Source organism: Anas acuta, chromosome 4 (assembly GCF_963932015.1).
Source record: "Anas acuta chromosome 4, bAnaAcu1.1, whole genome shotgun sequence".
Taxonomy (NCBI): Eukaryota; Metazoa; Chordata; class Aves; order Anseriformes; family Anatidae; genus Anas; species Anas acuta.
Window position 1 is genome coordinate 53,149,231 of NC_088982.1, and position 26,331 is coordinate 53,175,561.

Consider the following 26,331-nt stretch of genomic DNA (forward strand, 5'->3'; position numbering starts at 1 on the left):
AACAACCATGTTTCCCCACCTGTCCTGTCTTGAATTGAGAGCAAATTGTACTGAAATAAGAAATACAGTTTGACAAACGAACCCAAATGAGTTTTGAGGTTTTGGGACTTCATACTGAGAAGTTTAGAATACTACAATATTTTTAGTGAACAAAGATTAAAAGGCAAAAGTCTTACAAAAAGAAATAAAATAGAAGAAAATACTAAATACGTTTTTGTTTGTTTGTTTTAAGTCTTGGGATTGGGTTAATGATCAGGTAGAGCGAAACAGTCCAAACTGTTGGAAAAAAATAGTTTTCTTTTCTTACATTTAAAACAGTAAGGAAAGAGATATATAGAGCAGTAAAATGAACGAAGTAGAAAGGCCCATTATTTCTGCTAGGGGAAAAATAATCCAATTCTATCCAGTAGCATTGTTTTAGCGTAAGTTGCTTACTTACAAGTTGCTGGCTTGCTTTTAAAAAACACGCTAAAGAACATATATCCAGTCCATTAAAAACCTAGAAAGGAAAATAGTACCATGGAAAAAAATCTTGATAGTCATCACAAAACACAAAATGAAATCCTTTTAATTATTGTCAAAGTGTGTTCATTCATCATTCATCAAGAGAAGCAAACACACCAACAAAAAAACAAAAACCACATGATTATCTGCTAAGTGCCGAATAAGCTAACTGCTGAACTTAGGTATTTCCCCACAGTGAGCTGATATCTGACAGATATCAGCACTCAAGTAAAATTGTGATGTCTGAGACAAGAATGTGTATTAGGGATTGGAATCTGGAAAACTTTTTTTTTTTTTTTTTTTTTGGTATTCTAACCAATTTGTTTACCAGTTTATTAAGAGAATACAGTAGCTATGCCAAAGCAAAGAAGAAAGCACTTCTCAGAAAGTGTTTTATCTATTAGAACATAGAATAGTCTATTTTTGGAAACCCAGCAAGCGTTTTATATTTTAGAATTACTTCCAATGTGTTTTTTATTATTATTTTTTTTTTAACTAGAACTGTATTCGTGGTACAGTCCGAGTAGCTATCAACAGATCTTTGGCCACAATAAAAAATGAATATGTATTATTATCTACATATCAAACTTGCAGACAAATGTTGACTTAGTCCAGAATCCATGTGCAAATTACAGTGCAAAGTAGATGTAGGAGCCTTTTGATATGTATTACCTACCTCTGAGCATATTTAGTGTATATAATTTTGCAAAATAAACTGAAGATTTGAAAGGTTTCTGAATGCAAGATATCTGCTTGCTCTATTTATTTTTTATTTAGCTGCTTACATACATTTAGCTAGACTTTTTAATTTGTGAAGCAAATTACAATATATTGCCATCAGATCTTCCTTTAGAAACAATGCAATCTAGTTATATAGAATGTATCAGTTTGTTTTTGTTTGAGAGAGCATGCATCATTTCTTATTCACCGATTTCTCATGATTATCACGTCATTATTTATTTATTTATTGTAATTACTGTAGCAAGTTACAGTTTTAAACTCTATGGAGTTATTGTAACTTATTTAATTCCTAGTGTTTAGCAGGCAGAATAAATATAATGACATGTATTTTATTTTCATTTAGCAAAAACTTAATGGGCTGTGAATATTGCTAAAGGACAGGAAAAACTGTCAGGTGATTTTGATTTTTTAATAATTATTACAAAGTAAAAGTTTGGAACCAAATTTATTTCACATTCACCTCTCAAAAGAAAGAAAGAAAAGAAAGAAAAAGAAAGAAAGAAAGAAAGAAAGAAAGAAAGAAAGAAAGAAAGAAAGAAAGAAAGAAAGAAAGAAAGAAAGAAAGAAGAAGAAAGAAAGAAAGAAAGAAAGAAAGAAAGAGGAAGGAAGGAAGGAAGGAAGGAAGGAAGGAAGGAAGGAAGGAAGGAAGGAAGGAAGGAAGGAAGGAAGGAAGGAAGGAAGGAAGGAAGGAAGGAAGGAAGGAAGGAAGGAAGGAAGGAAGGAAGGAAGGAAGGAAGGAAGGAAGGAAGGAGAATCCTAATCCCTTTTTTACATAGTGTTTTCTAAATTTTTGAGTTTCAGTATAAAAAAAACTGTTCTCTGTGCAACTTCATAGGTACTGATATGTTTATTTCAAGCTATGCCTCAAGCATTTCTCAAGGAATACATACAGCTCTCTTGAGAAAATGTCTTAAATAAAATAAGAACAAACATCAAGAATTCAAAATAGTTTCTGCATACTGCTGATGGATGTCTTTCTAAGTTACTAGTTATAGCTTTTACCTCCTGTCTTCTAGATTATCAAAGTACTCCCTCCAAAGGCAGCTAGTTCAGAAAAAAAATATATAAAAGTCTCAAAGTTAAAATTTGATTCATCTGTTCCTACATTCTAGGCTGAAACCCTGCCCTCCCTGGGAAAAACAAACAAACAAACAAACAAACAAGAGCAATCAAACAAAAACCAGTAACTGTCCTGACTCAAGAAATTAAAAATTTCCTGTGGAAAAAAAAATTCCTAAGATGGTGTGACAAAAGCAATAAGATTTCTACAAATAACTCTTTATTGCCCACATTATCTTTTTTTACTGTTTGTAAAAAACAGAAAATGTAGCACTTTATTCAACTATCTCAACATAAAGCAGCCCATGATTTGGGTACTTAGTGATTGCACAATACCTATTTCAGTTCAGTGACACCTTTTCCACCTAGTTTCATTTTGTGTCAGCCTACAACTGAGACTCAGAGTCCTGAAGTCACTTACTGAAAACGATAACAAAAATGCATGATGAATATTATTATTACCAGGTAGGCTAGGTTTCCCATCAAGCAAAGGCACAAAGTCATTATTTGAAAGAAAATCCTTGGATGTAAGCTCAGGATCCGGAGGGAATGACTAGCCTTTAATGTTCCTGCTTGGCCTCTTCCAGGGCCTCCTCCCACCCTGCCCACAGGGACAGTAAATGGCTGTATGTGTTTAAGAAACCTCATAAAAATCAGTCTTGTAATTGAAGCTATTGTAACTACAAGTGATAATTTCACCAGAAATTTGCAAACACGGTGCTGAAAGGATCTAACCAAATTTATTTCAGATCCTCATTTGTTATTACACAAGACTATTAGATGTCTGTAGATAACAAGCAAGAATAAAGTGCATATGTGAAAATCATCAACCTATAGACACTTTCAAGCTATGAACAAATAATTATCTTTAAATATGTTATCACCTTGATAATATTTGGCTAGCATAGATAATTTGGCTGCTGTATTTTTTGTACTGAAAAAACAGCAAGATGGTATAGCTCCATACGTTAGTTTAAGAATATGCATCTTTTTTAAATACCTCTCAAAAAGAAGTGGTATGTGTGATTTGTTTTCTCACAGGAAAGTATCCATTGTTATATCCTAGCAGCCCATCCAGTTTTTCTCCTATAAACAAGCTATAAATAAACTAATACAACTTATTTTAATTATTTCTAGGTGAGAGAGTCTAAAACCTGCACTATCGTGGCCCTCTTTGAACAACCTGAAGTGAAGTTTTATACCAGATTAAAAAAATACATACTCAATAAACATACAAAGTAGTTGTAAAAAATATTAGTAGAAAAGAAGAAAATAACCATTATTCTGGAACTTCAAAACTTTCCTAAGGTGCTTACACCACCTGCAGGCTCCAAAAATTAAAAGAAAGGCACTCCATATTTTCCTTTGTGTTCAACATTACTTCATATTGCATTTTCCCTTTTATTATTTATTTATTTATAGCTTTCCCTTTCTATTTATAGCTTTCTTCTTCTAACTAAGCTTATAATTGTTACAAGGAACCCCTTCATCTTTACATATTGTTTTTCACTCTACTTCCCTATATTGGCAGATACTGCAGAATATTCTGATATTACTTATATAACCTCTTTAAACTAAAGTTACCTCAACACTCGTCGTAGGAAAAGCAAAAATCACATTTCAACAATTTACTTGATTGAGATTTATTTCTTATGTTTATCTTGATTTCCATTACAATATTGCTGGATTTTGTTGAAAACCTATGTGATTTCTGGACAACTCTTTTGGCTCTGCATTTCAGTATGGCCAGAAATATATATCAAAACAATCTATTTGTTATACGAAAGCCACTGAACTCCTGTCACTGAAAACTGAATTTATTTTTCCTTTCTATGAGAACGTCATTAGACAGCCACAAATGTCTTCTTCTGAACAGACCATTTATGTTTGTATAACAATTAAAAAGCATCCATGTAGCACATGTAGATACGTAGGTAAATTACACGCACTGAGAATGCCCTGTCCCTAACTTTCTGAAAGCCTTATTTTTCAGTAGACATAATATCCTAATTAATTCCAGCTGCTGGAGAAATAGAGATAGTCTCTAAAACAGCTAGACTCCATGGACAAGTTAATTCCAGGTAGGTGATACTGCGGGGTGTATGTGGGGTTAGGGATATGACAAAGAGACTTGTGGAAAGAAAATGACAAGAAAAATCTAAGACAATAGGACTCAGAAATTTACTGTGTACTGAATAAGCTAAAATTTCCACCTTACTGCAGGAAAAGTACATTGTATAAACACAAAAGCAACGTAATAAACCGTTCTACCTTGAAAGTCACACAAAAAGATAGTAGCACTCGCAGCAAACAGTTATTTAAAATAGTGCTAGGAGTACCAAAGATAAGATAATTCAGGATTTATTCTGCTCCTGACATCTAACTACCAATCCAAAGCTCCTCAGTTTTTTAGTGCAAACCCTAGACCCCTCTGCCACTCCTGGTAAAGAGATGTTATGAAACAACATTTGTAAAAAGCAGAAGTGTCTCTCAAGGGCACAAAGAAGTGTAGTAGGACTGCTGGTGCAGACTTCATCGGTTATTTGTCAAATGTAGGGTAATTTGTTAAGGTACTTTGTAACTATAATTATTAAGTTATGAAATGTTTATGGGTAGTGCATCTCAATGGGAAAATATTATTTAAAATGTTTATACGGAATAATAGCCAACAGATTGGTAAATAAAGATTTCCTGTCACACTATTTCAGGACATCTGAAGTCTCATGCATGAAACAAAGCAGTATTTCATAAACCATCTATCTGGGCATGTCTGGAGAGTGTATGACATTGGGTTTCCCACATCTATTTACAGAGCTAATTTTCTTTGGGTTTGGAGTTCTTCCAGAGTTCATGGTGTTTTTTGTTTTTTGTTTTTTTTTTCAAAAAGTAGCTATGGTACTGTCCCATTCAGCCTAATTTCTGTTACCCTGATTTCAGAGACATCTGTAGCTAGCAAAGTGATTCAAACGGTGTCATTCAATTCCAGAAGCTGGAAGTCCATATCAGTTGATAATAAATGTTGTTTTGTAAGCTAAATATTATTTATATGTATTTTTGAAGCCATTGTTTAATTTTGACAGCCTGTAAGTAAGCTTACCACAGGCTAGAAATGAGCATTTACCTTGGAATCAATAAAATTACTTTTGAAAACTCACAAATAACTTCTGTTGCAAATTCACAGATATTCAGTCCCCTTAGAGGTAAATGAACATGGTCTGAATTTTTTATGTACCTGATGAATAACCATTGGGCTACATCTGGATCCAAACTGTCACTATCTGCTTTGCACATAGATTACTTTCATTATATTACATGAAGTCTGCTGCAATTTATTCAGTAAATATCTTATTCAGTAAATGAATAAGATTCTCATTCATATGCAAATTATTCCACATTCCATAGGATTTGGTATTGCAACATAATCATGTAATTCAGAAGCCTGTTTAATTCCATCTATATTTGCCAGGAACTGATGTTACATTATTTTTCTGTGTTACTATTTTCCATTTTCAAAAGTATATGAGCATGGTTTTAGGCGATGTCCACAATAATACTAACTTCCACGTGCAAAGTGCTCCATGAATTTTTGAATAGAAAAATAAAATTAAAAAAAAAAACAAAACCACAAAACCCCCACCACAAAAAGATTTCTGCATAGAAATGCAACTGACTACATATAATCATTAACCTGTTTAAAATGGGCTGAAAATAACATGAAATATCCCAACCCTGGTGGATTTGGAATTTATTTTTTTTAAGTGTAGTAGGACATCATAGTTTTCATGACTTCATAAGCTAAAGTTAGAGTAGTAGCCACTTTAAAAATACAAGCTGCAATTTAAACATTTTGGATGAAAGCAGACATGAAATATTTCTTACTTCTGCTTCATACAGTTAAGGAATTATGACAGTTCTAGACATATTTTAATTCATTTTAATTCCATTAATTCATTGAAAAAAAAATAAGGATTATTCTTTGTATCAGGGAGCAGAGATGGATAGTAGTCTTTCTTTCTCTGGGGCATATCCTTCCTACTTGAACCAACTTGAATGGTCTTTCCCTGTTGGGAACATGAAATACTAACCTAAGCATTTGTTGCTTTTTGCAGCAGCAGCAACAGATTCAAAGAATTCAAAGATTCAAAAGTTTTTGGCGAAAAGCCATTACAACACATTCCAATATTGCCTTTATTTTGTGAGGGAGCTCTGCTGTAATGGAGAGACATAAACCAAATATTTTATTTGGTTTTTCTTTCTTTTCTTTCTTTTTTTTCTCTTCATACAGAAAAACTATCCCCATATTAAGGGCTTTTCTATTTCATAGCAATTGCTCTATCATTCCAGTTAGGAGGTTGATTTGGAGCCTTAAAACTATGTTGTGCAACCTGTACGGCATAATGTATGTTTCCCATTCATGCAGTTCCAAAAACACTATTTAGTCATTAATATCCTGGTCTGTTTAAATGATAAATTCCAATCAGAAGTCAAGGAGATGGCATACGTTTCTGATACTCATCTGCTATTATTGCAGAAACTTGCATAACTTAAGCTACAGCTAAGACGTCTAAAACTCACTATTTGCTTACACACTGAAATGAACTTGGGAGATTTTGTGTCATATTGCCCCCTGGTGAAACTTTTTGTAAAATTTCTATTTCACAACTTCACTTTTATTTTTATCACTGTTATTGCCATATTACTGTATTCTTGATGACTAAATGTAATTCTTTTAATATTAATAAACTTGTACTCATTTAAAGACAAAATCCTCATACTCTGTTAAACAGGAAAAGCTAGAATATTCTTAAGTTATTTTTTCTTAATCTCATCACTGAGATTTTCAGGCTAGACTTGCAATAGGCCTGGGTTCCAAACTCACAGTCACTTTCATACTTAAGGTCATATCGTTAATAAATTTAAAACTTACCTATATTTTTATATAATACATGTCATAAAATTTAGTACCTCATTTACCAGACTACAATAAAATAAAAAGAATAAACAATTCTATTGAAGAAAACACAATTAAAGAGAACACTGTGTAAAGTATAAGCTGAATTTTGGCAGGACATAAAACACTGAAGCTGTAATTCTGCATCCAAAATTAAGGTCATGCTAACTGCTTAGAGGAAGATTATGCACTGCAGTAGGAATTACCTTGAATTCTACTCACTGCCTATAAAAGACTACTGCTAGGCTTTTAGTGACATTGACTCCATCAGAAATATTAAGGACAGATATTTCAGAAGTGCTTGGAATTCAGTACCTCTTATTTGGTCACCTGTGACAAATTCTTGAAGACTTCTTAAAGATGAGCAACTGCAATCACCTGTCACAAAAAGAAACAAGTAATTTTATGTATATATTTATATATAAATATGTAATACATATATACATAAAGCCATATAATTACACCAAGTTTACTTGAAAAGTAAAATAACTTTGCCATTTGATTACATTCATTTTTTCCTCCACCTTAGATATTATTTTGATTTCCACCTGAAAACAGAAGCCACTGTGAAAAGTCATTTGGCACCAAGGTGGCAGTACTGTCATAGAAGAGGCAGTCTACATCCTGAAGACCTTGCTTTAGACTCAGCTGCTGAGTGGGCAACTTGCCAGTCTAACAGATGGGCATCAGTAATGGCAGTAATGTGCCCTTGCCCGTGTCTGTGCAACTACTGCATTTGCCTAGGGAAAGGCTTTCATCCAAGATTGTCCCAACAGCTGTTCATTCTGAGTTCCTATCCACATTGTTAAGAAGAGATGTCAACACTAATCCGTTTTCGAGCTATAATAATTATTTTTTAAAATAAAATAAATGCAGCTTTATAGCTGGTAGAGTATGCACAGTGAAAAGTCAGTATGTTTACACAAGTACATCATCTTCATAAGGCTCTCAGCTCCATCTTTCAAATGAAAAAAAAAAAAAAAAAAAGAAAAGGCATGATTATGCATGATAAAACAAGGCAGCAAAGCTATTTCATCATGAATACATCCAAACACAAATAAGACCTGGTTTAGTGTGATACTATAGCTGGATCTCAGTACATTTTTGTTTCTATGATCAAGTTTTGACTACTTGGACAACTCTGTTCCATACAACAGTTCTTAGAGGGATCATGCTCCTCTTTGAGTTTTCTCTTTGTGATAGCCTTTTCATAAAATTGCCACAGTTTTAGTTGAAAGGAGGCAAAAGAGGACACAATAATGAGACAGTGACAAACTATTAAATGCCTCGTATTGCTGTACCAAGCCTAATCCTACTTCCGCTGCAGTGATGGCAAGTCTCAAAATCTGCTTTCTATGGTCTTCCACTTTGCTGTTAAATCAGTACCTAAAATCCCACATCAGAAGATCAAAAGGCCAAAGCTTTTCCTATTGACTGTTTTTTTACCTGATGTGACACAGATGACTATAGATGATATAGATGTGACATCTATGACCAACATCATACAGATGACATGTTGGGCTGTAAGCTTTCCAGATCTTGGTGCTTTCAGACAATCCATTCATACAGTTAGACAGCTGACTAATGACAGCTCTGAAGTTCCTGTCCCTGGTATCACCACTCTCTTGGCAACAGAAGCCATCAGGCTTGCTGAATGGACTCCAACAGGGTCAGCTGAATGTGTGGATACATTCAAGCACTGTGTTATCCAGTAGTTGCTACATTATCTTTCCCATGTTCAGGTTCTGGTTTAGGTTGGAAATTAGGAGACCTTTCTTCTCAGAAAGAGCAGTCAGACATTGGAATGGGTTGCCCAGGGAGGTGGTAGAATCACCGTCCCTGGGGTTGTTAATGGAAAGGTTGGACCTGTTGCTTGGGGACATGGTTTAGTGTGTGACATTGGTGATGGCTGCACCAGATGATCTTGGAGGTCTTTTTCAACCTTTATGATTTTATGATTCTGTCTTTGGGTTGACAACAAAATGTAGGCTCCAGGGACTGACTTAGGACACTTAGCATGTGGGGTTGATATGAAAATGTTGATTTCTGAAAACTGATGGGTTTCTCCTTTGGATTGCAGGACCTGTATAAAAACCCTTTCTAATTATGTGGACCTCATTTGCAATTATGTATCTCTACTACTTCTATCTTTTATACATTTTTATATATAAAATTTTTCTTAGATGCTTGAAAAGGTGAAAATATCCCCGAGTTAAGGACTAGAAATATATTGTAGACATTTTTCTGTACCTCAGTAATATTTTTTCTCCTAATCTGTGCATATTTCCTTCCAGTAGTATTTATTCCCTCTATTGAACCTGTGTTCTTTTTCATTTGCAAACCATATCTGATATGCAAAAAAGGTCCCATAGAGTTATTTTTCAAAGATGTATTGAAAAAAATAGCATGTTACAGTATGCTATGCTTCCAGATATGCTTCTAGCCCAGGTTCCAATCTAACCCTTCCTTCTTTCTAATGTTAATCTTCTAGGGGATAGTATATAATCTACCCTAAGAAGCAAAACAAAAAGAAGCATAAAAGTGACAGTATTTTCTGTGGTGTACTAGTGACAGTACATTTGCTACCAGTTGGATGATATGGGTTCTAATCTGCCCCAGTGCAATATAAATTATATTTCTTATAGTTTAATAGCCTACCAATAGCTTTTATGATGAGTATTTAAACAAAACAAACCAAAAAATTCTCTTCCAAAACCACATTATTAAATAAACTCACGCTAATAGGCAGGAACATTTCAGGTAAAAGAAAGAGGGACATACTTACAAGTTCCCGTTGTATCAATGTTAAATTGTTTGTTTCATTAAACATTTGAATCCTAATGTATGATATAATCACATCATAAATTTTGATGTAATTAAACAGTGATCTTCCCTGGGAAACTAATGGACTTCTGGAAAATATCCCTCAATAAGATAAAAGATATGCTCCTTTCCCATTGAATTAATTCACATGGCCTTCATGGAATTTTCATACGATCACATTCCAGTTTGGACTGAAAAAAAAAAAAAAGGTTTTTCATATGATATTACTACTTTAAAAAATCTTTAATGTGTGTAGAAAAGACCCAGGCAGATATCTGGAACACAATTCAAAAAATGATTGTACTCCTTTCTGCACGATGTCAAAACAGTCTTTGCCACCTATCATTTTTAATGTTCCTTGAAAACTTATTAAAGCATTTACAAATAAACTTTCCACATCAAAACCCAGGGTATCCTTTTAGTGTTTTGTTCTATTGTGAAAGCCACAGCGATTACAGATTAGTCTGGTAGATCTTTGGCTCCTGCCTCCCCAGTTTTCTAAAGGCAACACTTTCTATTGTAACTCATTATTGTTTGTTTCCTTGACAATCTTTCTCATCTAGCCTTCATGGCACAAATGACTACAGACTTGGCAGCATTAACAGATTTCTCATCAAAAAAAAAAATCCACAGAACGTTTTGTTAATTCTAGCTATGTTGGTGTCAACACAAGCAGAAAAAAAAAAAAAAAAGTGGCAGGAAGAACTTTTTACTCTTCTGCTGCTTGAGGAAACGAAGTGCATAGGTATCTATATACACACCTGTAAATATTCCTCTATGGGTACATACCATGAAATATTCTGTGTTGTTCTTGGAGCAGCATAGTGCTAGGACTTTGCTCCACAAATCTCTGCTCCTTCATTCCTCCTAGCATGGCAGCGAGATTTTTTCACTGCTGAAATTGCTTCCTGTATTGAAATGCTGTTACTTCTAGGAAGGCAGAGTAATGTCTGATCCTCTAAATTTTATTCAGCCTGACTTAAAGGTGACTGAATAAAATCAATTAGACTAATTCAAAGTCTTCAAATTGTCTTTTATGCCAAGTGAAACTTGTGACTGTACGTATAGTATTGTATCTTACAGTTTTGTGCATGCACAAGCAGAATCAAACATGTTTATACAGACAGTTTCACATATAGATTATTCTACGCTCACACTACACAATTTTATTTTAGTTCCCAAAATGAAACCATGATGATCAGGAATTCTTGGGGGGTGGGGTAGGGGTGGGGGGAGGAGGAGGGATGATGGGTAATCTTTCAGGCATAAGAAAGGGCAAACAAAGAACTGTCATACATTGATTGATTTTATTCCAATATACCAATATAATCACTACTCCTTACTTTCATGTCTAAGAAAGAGAAAAGCTTCCTGCTTTTCATGAGCAGCCTGTTGTCAATCATAGAATCATAGAATGGCTCAGGTTGGAAGGGACCTTAAAGATTATCTAGCTCCAACCCCCCTGCCATGGGCAGGGATGCCACCCACTAGATCAGGTCAATGCCAAACTCTTGGCTTGCTGATATTAAGTGCTGAGTGCTGTGGCTATTGTTGAGAAGGTGGCCAATTCTCAATAATAACAGTAATTGATACCATTTTCAGGAGCCACAGGAAGCCTAATTCACTGCACTCCACTCTTCACTACTCTGCCTTTGCTCCATCTTTTTTTCTACCCTTCTGAGACAAGTTGATTGCTCCACATTGATTGTTCCTGCTCACTGTCAGAAGATGCTTCTGAGAAGGTATAAGCCAGCTCTGCTTGACAATGCAAGCTTTGATTCTAGGCACTGTGAAAGCACACACAGAAAGACAGACCTGTTTCTAAAATATACCATAAGGGAATAGACAAAAACAAAGCATAAGAGAAAAGACATATTATGTATGTTTTGCAAGGGAAGAACTGAAGCACACTGCGATTTACTTGCTGCAGGCAAAAGCAAATAAACACACCCTAGATTTCCTGAATCACTTTTGCCACAAGACCATTGTCTCTTAATGCCATTTGCTGCCATATGTTAAAAAGACTTACAGATATACAGGGGGTCTTCTGTAACTCAGCATCACTCTGACACTGCTGCAGGATTTTTGGTGAGGATGAACTTTACCTGGGTCTGTTCTACAGAGTAAGAATAGGGACTGAAGAAGGTAAGGAAAAAGAAAGGGGACAAGCAGAAAAGGGTTACAGATTACACGTTTCTCTTAATTAGAGATGTATTTTGGAACATGCTCCAGCCTAGGCCTCATGTTTTGAAAAGGCAAATAATACCAGGCTTTTGATTTTGACCTAAAAACCATACACAAATAACATGCTACTATTTCTCTTGCTAGGCACTCAGAAAAATGAAGAGCAGAGATGCATAAGAAAAGTTACAAATTAGAGAATAAAACACTTTTTTACTTCACTGTTTTACTTTTGCTAAAAGGATATTAGCAAAACATGTAATACAAGGTATTTTTTCAACTGAGTAATTTCAATAATATGTGTTTCACAACAAACACTTGTCATGGGACCTTTGTTTAAAAGTCAGCTGCATGTTAGATTAGGACTGTTGGTAAGACGGCAAATTTATACTCATCTAGATAATGACATAACAGAGAAAAGATATTACTCTCATTTTCCAATTTCAATTTGGTGTTTATAAGGATGAATTTTAAAAAAGTAGATTTATTTCATTTTTTCTTTGGCTTTCATAGGAAGCAAAAATGTTTTTAATTGATCTGAACTGCATTCCAACACCTATTCAGATAGAACATTAAGTGTTGTAAACATTTAATTTACATCATGCATTTTCTTTGAGTTCCCTTTCCAGTTGTGTATACAATTAAATATTATGTTTTGAATGGCACAGAAAACAGGAGTAATATAGCATTCACATGTTACTTTTGCAAAACAGTAATTCTGAAAACTTAATTGGAATTCTAACTACAACAGGCAGATGGTAACTTAAATCCATTTCACCTATTGTTTTGAAAAATGTTTTACTTGGGGGCTACTGAAGATATAAGTTCACTACTGACTGCAAAAGTTTTCATATGGTGCAATTAAAAATGTAATCCAAAATTCTTTAACAGTGTTTTAGATCAATCACACTGTCAACTGGAATATGGAAAACCTGAAACTCAAATTTTTGTTTAGAATCATTATAGTAAAGCACGTCTGGACTCTTGTACCCATTTTGCTAGGGGATCTCTCTTTTTGACAAAAAATCACAGACTCTGATTTTTCAATAACACACAAAGCATTGTTGAGACTAATTTTTTGAGACAACTGTTTGTTGGCTTTTACAAGATGCTGTTTTCAAAATAAAGAATGTTCCACCCAGCTCTAGTTTCTAGTATTCTTTTTAACTTCTCTGCTTCTTTAATGACGTTTTTGATAGTAACTTATGGAATGATACTACTTGAGGTGTTTTTTTTCTTTTTTTCTTTTTTTTTCTTTTTTTTTTTGATATGGTTTAAAAAGCAGTTATTTATGTTGCTCAGACCTTGAAATAGTTTTCTTTTATGTTTATGCTAATGAAAAGATAGAATCTTCTATTAAAGTATCTACTACCTACAATTTATACAGCACTGTAAGTCCTACAACATATTATCCCTGGAAGTTTATAAATCAGAATCCCCACTGAAATGCAAAATTCTTCTTAAAAATCAACGGCAAATTATAAATGAACAAGACAATGGTCTACTATGATGCTTGTGATGCAGCAGGCAGGTATTCATACTCTTAAACCTATTGTCCAATCTAAACAAGAAATTCTATCAAAACTGGGGAGGAGTTTGACTTTGGATCAGTTTTAGACTTCTCATCTGAGTCCAATCTCTGCTATGTCAAACTTAAAGAAAAAAATAACATAAAATAAGCTGTTCCTGAAACAATGACCAAATGAATTCTTTGCTATTTATTTCACAAATTGTTCCTTTCAGTGAATCAGAGAATTTCATTCACTAGCATCCAAACCTGGATATGCCCTTCATCCCAGGTCTCTAGCTAAACCCCAAAATCCATGTAAGGTTTAAATGACTCATCTTTTGCAATGGTGTTCAAATCTAGCCATTTTTGTCTGGAGCAATGAGCAAGATCTTTCTCCAGAACTTACTTTGATAACTAAAAACTTCTCCTGATGCTTTTAGGCAGTATATTACATCTACGAATTTATTCTAGGATAGTGTCTCATAGAAACATCTCATATGTGCTCTGCGAAGTAAAAATATAGTAACAACACAAACACTAGGCTTTCCTTACATTTCTTGATTTTTTAAAACACTCTGCATTTCTTATTATTTGTTTTTTCAACTAATTTTCAGTTGTTTTTTTTTTTTTTTTTTATGGCACATTTATCATGTATGCATGTGTGTGTGTATGTGCACAACCACATCTATACATCTGTACATATACAGCACAATATATACAAGGTACAATAGTATCTTGTTCAACAGAACTAATAAAGAAATTTAGGATTAAATTACATAAACTATAAGTGTAACATCTGACAAAAGCATTCACCCTCAAGCTTTTAAGACGTTTTTTATATAAAGGAGACTTTTGGACATAATAATGTTAATTTGTGAGTCCATAACGTTCGATGTTGGGTTTCTTAACATTATCCTGACGACACTCAACAACTGTGTCGATAAGAGTCAGAGGACTGTGTTGATAAGAGTCAGCATGTAGCAGGAAAGGAACAAATTACTATTACCAAGGACTAGATCTGCAAGATTTGGATATTGGCTCACATTACAGTTTTCAAAGGTCGTGGATTTAACACAGGATGAGTACATTGTATTACAGGTAGGTAGGAAATTAACAGATAAGTTTTCCTGTAATTAAACAAATTAAATGTAACATGTATGTAAATGAGCTTATCCTTTGCCCAAAACAATGTTCAGAAAAAATGATGTTCAGAAGAAAAAAAATTGACATCTTACTCCTTTTTAAATTATAAAAGAGGTAGCATTTTCCCTTCATTCTCATTGTTAACGCCTCAGCTTCATTTAACAAACTGGTCAAATTCAGCTTCCTTCACTTCAGCTTCCATATCCAAGACACAGATGGTTTTTATCCCCAAGAGCTGACGCTGAGGACTATGAGGTAATGACAATAATAGCTAACACCTTTTATCTTTATGAGGATTATAATCATATCCTCTACTTGTTTTGGAAAGTTTGCTTTTCACACAAGAGAATTCTGAACCAAAACTGCTTCTCAACTCCTGGAAGAACACTTGTAAATGCTTTCTCCTTTACACTCCCCCGAGACATAAGAGTATTCTGCTTTCCCTAAAAAAAATAGGCCATGTGGATTCTAAAGATGTTATAGGGTGTTCCAGTCAGGCACCTGGTGCAGCAAATGAGAAGAGGACTACTGCAGTTTGCAAGTGCTTGGCACATTAGGCACAGTCAGCGAGGGCTCCGCCAGAACAACTCAAAGTGCCTGGATACATACTGTGAGGTTGTCAACAGCCTGCCCAGGGTGTCCAAACAAAAATGATCTAAAGCAAAAGCATGTGTTTAACAGCTTTACCAGGGCTGTAATTCTTTTCAGGCAGATTATTCCTAACTTTCCAATAATTCTTTCCTCATTCATCTACCCAAACAAAAAAAAAATAAAAAAATTATCCATTTCCAAAATGTTTTCTGCTTAGACCCATATGGTCTCTGAAAATAAACAGCAATTTCTTATTAATTTTCATTACATAGCCATGTAGTAAAGGCAGCTAGAAAATGGAGTATGTGTAGCTTTAGATTAAAACGTAAATATTTATTTATCAAACACTATTTGGAAGAGATCACTACAAAAATATGGATAGGCTACTTGGATAATCTGGGTTTTAACCAGAACTGCTTTGTATGCACTACCTGTGTGTATAACATGGCTCCATGGATTTCCCTTACTTCAAAGAGCGCTTAAAGTTGTGAAAATAAAGTCTGCGATTAAGAAAACAGGAAACTTTTTTTTTTCTTTCCTGTATCCTTTTTCTTCTTTCCCGTATCCTTTTTCTTCTTTTTTTTTTTTCTTTTAGGAAGGTATGCTCTTTGCACAGCTTCTAAGATGATGTACACAGTCTTTCTAATAAGGGCTGTAAATTCTACCTGAAGCTCTACTGCACTATCCCTTGGAAACTGAGTTTAAATGAGGGTTTCATTCTGCTTGTGTAGTCATTTAGTCTTCAGCTGAACACATTATTCTGGTTGTCCTCAATTAGTTTTCACACTCTAGAGTTCTGACCTTAAAAATTTGTCTCTCTCTTCTAGTTATGAATACTAATGATGTAACAAATATTTGGCCCTTCTATTTTCAAGAAAATATTTCTAATACTGAATTTTACATCCATAGTCTATAGCTTATTGCACATTATGCCCAACCAGATGGCCAGTGATTTCCTAATGATAACAACAGTTTCATACCTAGTTGAGATGCCTTGTGCTTTACTACGCCCCGCCAACCGCATTGCCTCTGCCAAGAAATTTCAGAAGGTCTCCAAGGCTTTTCATCGCCAGCAGTTCATAAAGCCAATGTGAAAAATTAGTTTTGAGGACTAATGACCACATGTCCAAGAGATCAATCCTTCTATTTCTTCTTACATGCATGCGATTATATTCATATTGCATTATGAGAAACCGCTACTGCTGGAATTTGGAGGGCAGTTGAAATCTATACATTTGGCTTGCTCTTCAAAAAAAAAAACAACAAGTTTGGGTTTCCCCAGACACATTCTCTTTTCCATAATCTCACCCGAGAAAAACACGGAAAAGTGGACATTTACCCTGGATTTCCAAACGTCCAACAGTTCAGATGGTATAACATTTGCATATCAAGAAACACCAGAGAAGTTTTCCATGCATTTGAGTGGCTCATGTGTTGACCTTTTGCATTTTGGATTTCAACCCGACATATTATGTGGCAATAGGCTGTTCACACTCAATACATCTTGGTATAAGGTACTGAAAATGCCAAGATTACTTGAATAGTACATGTATCAGACACCTAAAACATAAAGGTTTTGTAGAACCTTTGCTGAGCCCATAGTTTGCACATATGTAGTAAACTTCTGACTTGGGACAAATCAGATTCACTACAGTTTTTTGGTTTTTGTTTCTTTCTTTTTTTTTTTTTTTTTTCTCCTTGAAGCAAAGGCATCTACAGCACAGAAGATACCTGTACTCATCAATCAGAAATAGGTGTGAGTCACCTAGACAAATACAGATACCAACTTAGGGTTATGGGAAGTGGACTATGATTCTGTTGACTAAAAGCCCTTGACTGTGTAAAGAGCTTCACACGACAGGCTGAGATGTGGAGATATAAATGCTAGGGGAAATTAACCTCATTTTCTTGATTTGTGTGACACAGAACACACAAACATATTTATGTCCAGGAACTCACAGAAAGACGTATAGATGCTCTAAGCTAACTTCTGGTAAATTCTGTTCAGCCCATTTATCACTTGCCCTCTAACCCTGTAATTAACATGGATCAGCTGGAAATCAGTTCTCAATGGCCTCTGCATTAAATAACACATCCAACAGCATGAAATACATCTTGTTCATACTTTTGATAGTATGCATTAAAATTATGATGTAGAATATGTAGATTTATATCTAAATTCTTCTCTGATTATACAGTCAGTGAAATGCAGCTTTAAGTTCCCAAAGCATATGGTATATGTACTTTGAGTAACTGCCTTCTTAATAATGAACTTCCGCATGCTTGCACTTACAGCTGTATTTTTTGTGTGTGAGCTTAGAATGTGTAACAGCATAATGTGATAAAGATAACACAGTTAACGAAAACTTGCAAATTAGAATTATCTCATGCTTAATATAAAAAATACATGTGAATTTGAAGTATACTGGTGCTTATTTTGCCAAGGTTAAATCAGCTTGAAAATCTAGAACATTTATACTTAGGTATCTAGAGATATGATAATTGCATATCTTTATATAATATAATATATATATATATTTTTATAATATATATATATATAACTATATATATAATTTTATAATATATATATATATATAACATGCTATTATTATATATAGCACACAATATAATGTAACTTACTTACTTGATATCATGTGAGGAAAAACATTCAACTTAAAAGATTCCATGCACCATAAATGCTCTTTTGCACATGCAGCTTTTTTCAGTTCAATTTCCAAATTTACTTTTGGTTCTGATATTTTCCTCAGCATTCTGGATAGTTTCTTTGTAGGAAACTGTCCTCAGAATTCACAGATGCATGTAGGTATCCAATTTAATCACTTCTCCATTTTTTAGACCTATTTCTTCTGTGTATAAATAAAGCTTTTACAACTCAGAAGGCATTATTTTTAATCCTAATATATCAACTAAATTGATCCAAACAATTAAAAAAAAAAGAGAAAAAAAAAAGAAAAAAAGGAAACGTAAATCAGAGCAAAGTTATAGTGATTTATCTAGACTAGTTAGTCTAGAATGTTTGTTCATTATTTACTTTCATTGTACTTGCTTGTACTGACAATTTTTGCAATGGAATATTTGTATTTACCATGTTGGTTTATTTATGTATAAATAAAGAAAATCATATATTTTCACACACAAAAACATTAAATATGCAGCTGTTGTCTATAAGAAGTTTAATAAAGAAATGTTGACTGTTTTTGGAAGTAGAGCTTGCAACATATGTATAAAAAAAGTTCATTTTCTTTATTAATCAGCCTGTATTGGTGCTGGTTTGATTACCCATGATAGATTTTAATTAATATTTCAAGTATTAAAATTCTGCACTTTCCTATCTTACTCTGATGAGAGTTCAATAATGACAACAATTAAAAAAAAATAAAATCAAACTAATTATGTTCATGGAAGATTAATAAAGGTACCAGGTTAGGGACAGTAAAGAGCTTAGAAATCACACTGCAGGAGTTAAAGCCATATGAATTGGGCTTTTGGTTCTTGGACCGATTTTCATTTTCATTAAGTAGAAATCACATCATTTTGCAAGTTGCTGAAAATGAAGTATGTACGGAAATTGATTTGGCATCAGTTATGTCTGGTTTGGATTTGGACTATTTACATAACATTAGAAGAAAATAATACTTTGAAAAATTATTTTTGGTATTAATTAAATTTGTCCAGCAATAATATTCTGCTCCAGTCCATGTTATAGGGCTCTACTTAGCTGTGAATACTGACTTTGGTAGCTGTAAATCACCTTTTCTTTCTCTTAACAGAGTGCTATTCTATTAGTGATTTTTTAGAGGTCTATTGGAATAACAAAACACCAAAATATTGGAATATCATTCCCTCAAAACATTTAGGGATATAAAGGCTAGAGAAGAGAGGTTGTTTTGATAATCTGACATGACATAAAATCTTGTTCTTTGTGCAGAAAATACTGCAGGCTAAAAATGTACTAAGCACACCTGAAATGCATACATTAACTTATGCCACCATTTCTAAGACACCACTTTAAATTATTTAATCACCTATTCAGTCTTAACTTTGTTGCACAATATAATATTATGTTACACAATATAGCCTCTGAAATGCAAAAAAAGCACAAAGATTTGATTAACTGATGATAACCATGAATAAACAAAGTAGTCTGGGCTACATAAACAATCCTGTGCTAATATTCAGGCAGTTCTGCGTATCTTATGTTTTTTAGTCATTCAGACTCATTACAAAATACCAGCTGCGACATTATAAAGGTCTTTTTTGGCACACTAGATTTCTTTAACCTCATTCTGGAAATATTTGATTGGCTCTGACCTTGCCTTCTTATACTTCCACTTTTGCATAATTTGGACACAAGAATGTAGAAAAACTGTGCCAGGTAGGATTCAAGGCAAAAGATAGCTGTGAGATTTACCTTCAGTAGATGCTTGTTAGAGCAAACCCAAAGTTGTTCTAACCTGGAACAAGAAATCAGAGCTCTAACTACATCCTGGATAAGTTCTCATGCTGCTGTAACCAGTGGAAAAAAAAAAAAAAAAAAAAAAAAAAAAAAAAAAAGGTCTGTTAACCCAAACAGACCACACAATGACTTATTTTGAGTATTAAATACAATTAATACAATGAGTATTAAAAAGGGTAACTAGATACTGTTGTGACTGATGTATGATAAACCGTAAAAGAGACAGCACGGTGTTACTGGAGCACATTTGCAATGAGTTAAATAATCATCCGCAGCATTGCCAGTAGAACAAAGAAACAGAATTGCCTAAAACACAAGGAACAGATACAGATAATGATAAACGGGAATAAAGAGAGAGAGAGATAATTCATAGGGATCTTCATGACTGAATTAAGCTGCTTGAAATACAGTGCCAGCAATCTTGAAGTGAACAGGATGAGTACATTTTTTGTTAGTGATTTGGTTTTCATATATTAGCCAGCCAACCCACACTTGCTGTCATTTCAGAATAAATGAAAGTAGGCAGCCAAATCTATCACTCACACTTGCTCTAACTCTGAAACAAATGACAGGTTTCATTAGGCTACAAAGAAAATTGCAATCAAAATGTTGGAATTTTTTTTACTGAATAAATATAAATTGCGGGAGCATGTGTGCGAAAATATGAACTTATGGCATACATCATAAGAATTTCAAAGTATTCACATACCATGTTCATAGAACAGGAAGAGATTTGCTTGTCACTGCTCTGCAGTGGAAGACTTACTATTCTGCAACACTCTGCTTCTGTCTGCCCACTGTCATGCACTGCAGTGATGATATTGCTAGTCATCATCTTCCTATGTTGATTAATCCTTAATCAAAGCCAATATGTGCATCTTCAACGCAATCCTCATACCATCACCACCATGACTCAGAACCAAATAACTGATTATTAAAAATAATTTTTGAATATTACTTATACAAATTACATCTACATGTATTTATTACACCTATATGTATTTAAATAAAATAATACAGTTTATAATTTATAAATCATTTTAATAAAATAATAAAAATAAATAGTAATGTATACGAAAAAATAAATAAAATTTTCTAACACAAAGTTTTGTATTTCCATCATTTTAAGTAGCTGTTTTGAAATACACTGTAGAGGTCCAGTATTTCATGGCTTGAACTGGAATAACAAACATGTAAAGTAACATTTGTTCAAGATATGCCAAAAGGAATTTTTTAAAATGTACTTCTGTATCTAAGCAGAATAACACACCACTTTTAGAAGAGGACAAATAGATTTTACAAAGCTGCTTCTGATCATGATGAGTTTCATGTTCTGCCAAATGACTGTCATATGCATGCGAAAGAATGAAAAAAAAATTCCTTCTTCAGCAAAAGAATTCAAAAAATCTCACTCTCTAGAAAATGATCAATGTCATTATAAAATGTCATTTTAAGGTGAGGAGAAGGTTAACTCTATACTCTGCTTAACACAGCTGAGGTTTTCACAACCTTTTTTAGTGTTTCATACTTCTTAAATCACCAAGTACCACTGAGTACAAAATTCTCACTATCTGCAACTTTTCTTTGTATCCAGAAGAAACAATAAAAATTCACCGAAATAAATATGATAGTTAAGTTAGTGCATTATTATACACTGCGTGGAATAACTTGTTTGTGGCTACTTCTAATCTCCTAATATTTGGTATTCAGTTACAGTGATATAAAATTCTCATCAAAATTTTGCCAATATATCTAGACACAATTTCTCCTGAATTTTAAGGACATCCATATAAAATCCATTCAAATCTAAATCTGAAACATGGATCTGTTTCTAATTAAAAATATATAACTGTTTACATTTTTATGGATAAATAATGAATACATATTTTTTTCTGAATAAATAAATAAATAATGGCTCATCTTGAATGGATATTACATGTTGGAGAATTAAGTTTTAATTAAATCAGAAGGAAGGATCTCCTGCTTGTTTTATGCATAACATCCATTATACACGTATTATAGAGAGCTTGACTGGAAATAAAGATATTATCATAAAATGCAAAAAGCACCGTAAATCCTTTTCTTCTGACTTAGACATTCTCCTGAAATATTCTACTGAAGAATCATAACAGGAAGACATTGGGCACAATCACAGCAGTGTCATCACAGGCATATGCCAACATTTTGGTCAAAGTCAGCCTTCAGTACCTTTGGTCAGCTTCAGTAAGCACAAGAATAGGAAGGTCTGGATAAGAAAGCTATTTTAAGGTTCTAGGTACATCATCTGAGGCACTGAGCTGAGCTTTTGTTGTACAACTTTGATTTTCTTAAGTAGACCACAAGAATTTCTGAAAATCAACTCCAGACGGATTTGTTGTAATGACAAGACATTCCCAAATGTAGCAACACTAGCAGTCAACTCAGTTCCCACATCTCCCACAAAATCCCAGTTAGGAATAAAAAGATTACTGGTGAAAGGATTACAATGCTTACATTTCACTAACTTAGGGATACCTATATCAATAAATCACAGAAAAAAAAATGCAGAAATGTTTAAAAAATTAAAATGAAAAGATTTGTAGCATGTAAGTCATCAGAACACTATGGCTAGTCAGGTCCCTGTGCTCTACCTACTAGCTATGGTAAGGAAAACGGGAGCCTGCACCCATGATTGCTTGTGAGGCCAACAACAAAGGCAGGATGCTTAACCGCATGCTACAGAAACTCTAATACACTGGTGAAAAAAGGAGTTGGAATCAGACCCTCTTAATTCAGCGTTCCCTCACAGGAAAACCTGTACCAAATAAAAGTATAATTTACTGTCAACAGACAGCACTAATTTCTGCAGCTTCTGCTCTGTATTGTGAAATCTTGCCGGGGCTCCATGACCTACACTCTACCAAGGCCTACCGGGATCTCTGGGAGGCCACTGATCACATGACACGTTTTCTTTGCTTCCAGCACACGCTGCCCTCCGGCCTGTACTCTTGCTTTTGCCACGAACTTCTACCCCTATCTTGCCAAAAATGAGAAGAAAGGTTGTGAGACTTCTCCTGTCCTGCAAATGTGACTATTATGTAGGGGAGTTGTTGCTGTTACCTTGAGTGCAGGAACACATGAAGCAGAGTATAAAATAACACATTTGGTTATACACAACCCAATTAGCAGTTATGTAGCTTTTACAAATCACTTTCCATCTATAGACCATGTGACATTTTACAGAAAAGGTTATGTTTATTCTCTCTTTACAGATGGAGAAAAAAAAAATGTACAAAGGGTTTCTAAGGACCAAAACATAGTTTAAAGAAGAACCAGAACAGAAGTTAGACTTTCACTGCCAAACCTATGTCCTGGAGACCAAGTAACTATTCCTGCAATTTCTAGACAAGCCAGTTTTGATGAGATGTTGAGTAAGAGTTACTGGATTTGTTTTTCAGGTTATCTAAACAGTATTTTGAGATGACGGCATTTTTGCATTGCCCTACACAGAATGTAAAAAATCAGTTTTTTGCCAAAACAAATTGTAATACCATAATTAAATATTCTGTGTCTCAGTTCCTTCAAACTGTAAGTTGCCTAGATACTGCAGTAAGTAACACATACTCAGAAAAGTCTCAGCAATTACAAAAGTTGAAAATGCATCCACTGTCAAAAGCTGGACACAAGAGGTACAGAGAAAAATGATGAAGAAGACATATTTTAACTTTAAGATAAGAAATACAGATTTCTATTCAATAGCTAGCAAGATGTTTGTATTCAGTAAGAGCTGTCCTAAAGATGTTGTCAAATCAGGAGAAAACTAAGCAGTTCTCATTCTGTCATAATACACTAATGCTGATGTTACAGCATGCATGAAGAGTAGAGGTAGATTTGAGTCTAAAAAGAGTAGTAGGTTTCATACATATTTCATAATTGGTGGTGGCAGCTGTATTTGAAATAAAATATAAAGCAAAACTGTCAAATAAAGTTCAAGAATTAGCCAAGAAATACAGCAATACATGATGTTGAACTGAATGTAACTGAGATTTAACAACTGCATGGAATGTAATTTTTTGACTGAGAAAAAATTGAGACTTTGAAAATCATTTGGAAACACCAATTCTCAGATGCAAATAAAGGTATTGTGAAAAATTTTAATTTGATCTACCTTTTCTGAGATTTTTATTTAATAACAGATCAATTATAATACTAAAAGAAAAAAACAAAACTGTAGGAAATGATTGCACACTAAAGCAGCTCTTAAAAGACCCTTTATGATTTATTGCTGGGAAATCATATAGAAACTGTGAGATGGATGCTGAAGTGTTCTTGATCAGTTTGGTATGGTTCACTTCATAACTGGTATTATAAACAAGTATGTAGGTGGTTAAAAATGGTGCTGAAAAACTGTCAGAGTATTGATCTTCCTTATGTTATGAGCTGTACCTGAATTATAAACCACAGTCCAGCAGGTGACATATGACATATGACATATGCCTGATCCCTCTATAAGTCTGTCATTTTTTGTGTTTCATAAGTCAAGTTCTTCCCTTAGCTATGCAGTGGAATTCATGTTACCTTAAAACAGAAGGTAAAGGAAAGTCAAATGTAGCAAAACACTATGCGGTTTAAAAGTTTTTGACTTGGGACAATGAAAGGCAAGAAAAATATTCCTAAATTCATGTGTCAATCTTTCTCACTAGAACTGATTCCAATTCTCATTTAATTCCAGACACATTCAAAACTAGAAGTATGCATGCGCTTTATACCCTACAAGTAAATATTTCTTGCTTAAAGGATTTTACAAGAGAATTAATTCTGTTGCATGCATGAAATTGTCAGCAGACTTAATTTTATACAGCATGTCTGGTGTGCCTTTTGTAAACGTCATTCTCAAAACCCTTTCTTCCACTGTGTTAATGAAAGTAAGATCTGTGTGCTGAAAGCAGACACAAATTTAAGAGCTTTCTTGAATGGCACTTTTAGCAGTGCCCTTCATGTAAATGATTAAATGCTAATTTTATTGCCACTGTATTGCTACATTCTTTCTTATGGAGTTCTATAAGATTTCACACATTATGGCAAAATTAGCTATACATCATTATTTCTATTATAACATAATCCATGAGCAACTCAAGTTTAAGAACTCTGAACTATGGAGAATCTTAATACAGAGGGCAGGAACTTCAAGCTATTGCACCAGTTTGAATTTTCCATTATAAAGAACCCACATGATGTTCTCCAGTTAGTATTTGAGGAAAAAAATGTATGCAGGAACTTTGTTTCACAATGCTAGTTTTTCTTTGATAGACAGTTAAAATTTCTATCAAATTCAGATCTCTTATTTAACTACATGTTAATTCTTTACATTTGCAAAAAGTTTTTTTTTTTTAAAGAACAAATGATAGATCATGTAGAACAAACAACAAATTTATCTTGATTATTCTATCCAACAAGTTCTTCATCTGAAATATTATAAAAAGAGAAAGTGTTATCATTAAACAGATTTGAAAAACAAGCTGTATGTAATTTGTCAAAGCTTTGAAGGGCTTTTAAAGAAGAGAGAAGAAAATAATGAAATACCAACAAACAAAATGCTTTGATACTACACATATTTGCAAACAAATAAGATATAAAGCTTTCAAGTAATTCTGTCTTATCTTTCCACCTTTCCTATCATATAGTCTCAATAATTCTCCTCCATCTTCTCTGAATACTTTCATTCTTTAAATATATTTCTCAAAAAAGTTAAGTTTTTCACTTAGAAAGCAGCTTAATAACTGTTTGCTTCAATTAAGTAAGATTAATTTTTAGTAGACATTAACAGAAGTTTACATTTTGATTTACAGATTATCACCTTTTAGAATCAAATGGGAAAAAAAAAAAAAAAAAAAGAGGAGAAAAGTTCAGAGATAAGATTTTCAGAGATGATCTATAAGGTCTCCAGGGAGACCTTATAGTGATCATCCAGTAAATACAGGGGCCTACAAGAACATTGGGGAGGGTCTCTTTATAAGGGATTGTAGTTACAGGACAAGGAATAACGGCTTTCAACTAAAACAGGGGAGGTTTACATTAGGTATTAGAAAGAAATTCTTTACTCGCAGGGTGGTGAGGCACTGGCACAGGTTGCCCAGAGAAGTTGTGGAAGCCCCATCTCTGGAGGTGTTCAAAGGCTGGATGGGGCTTTGGGCAACTTGGTCTAGTGGGAGGTGCCCCTGTCCATGGTTTTGAACTGGATGATCTCTGATGTTCCTTCCAACCCAAATCCTTCTATGATTGTATGATTGTATGAATTCATTTATTCTCAACATCCACAACCTGACTTTTACTGCTCCTCTGTCATTTTACTCATCATGTATTGGTAAGTTG

The 26,331-nt window shown here is 33.9% G+C and overlaps 1 long non-coding RNA gene across 1 annotated transcript in view; it reads right to left on the reverse strand.

Annotated features, from left to right (window-relative positions):
- Positions 1-411: 411 nt before the first annotated feature.
- LOC137856200 (uncharacterized) overlaps positions 412-26,331 on the reverse strand; it is a 65,809-nt gene continuing 39,889 nt past the window's right edge. Inside the window, exons 3-4 of the long non-coding RNA XR_011096278.1 lie at positions 7,571-7,633; positions 412-499 (exon numbers count right to left, since the gene is read on the reverse strand). This is a non-coding gene — a long non-coding RNA (uncharacterized lncRNA). The remainder of the gene's footprint in view (positions 500-7,570; positions 7,634-26,331) is intronic.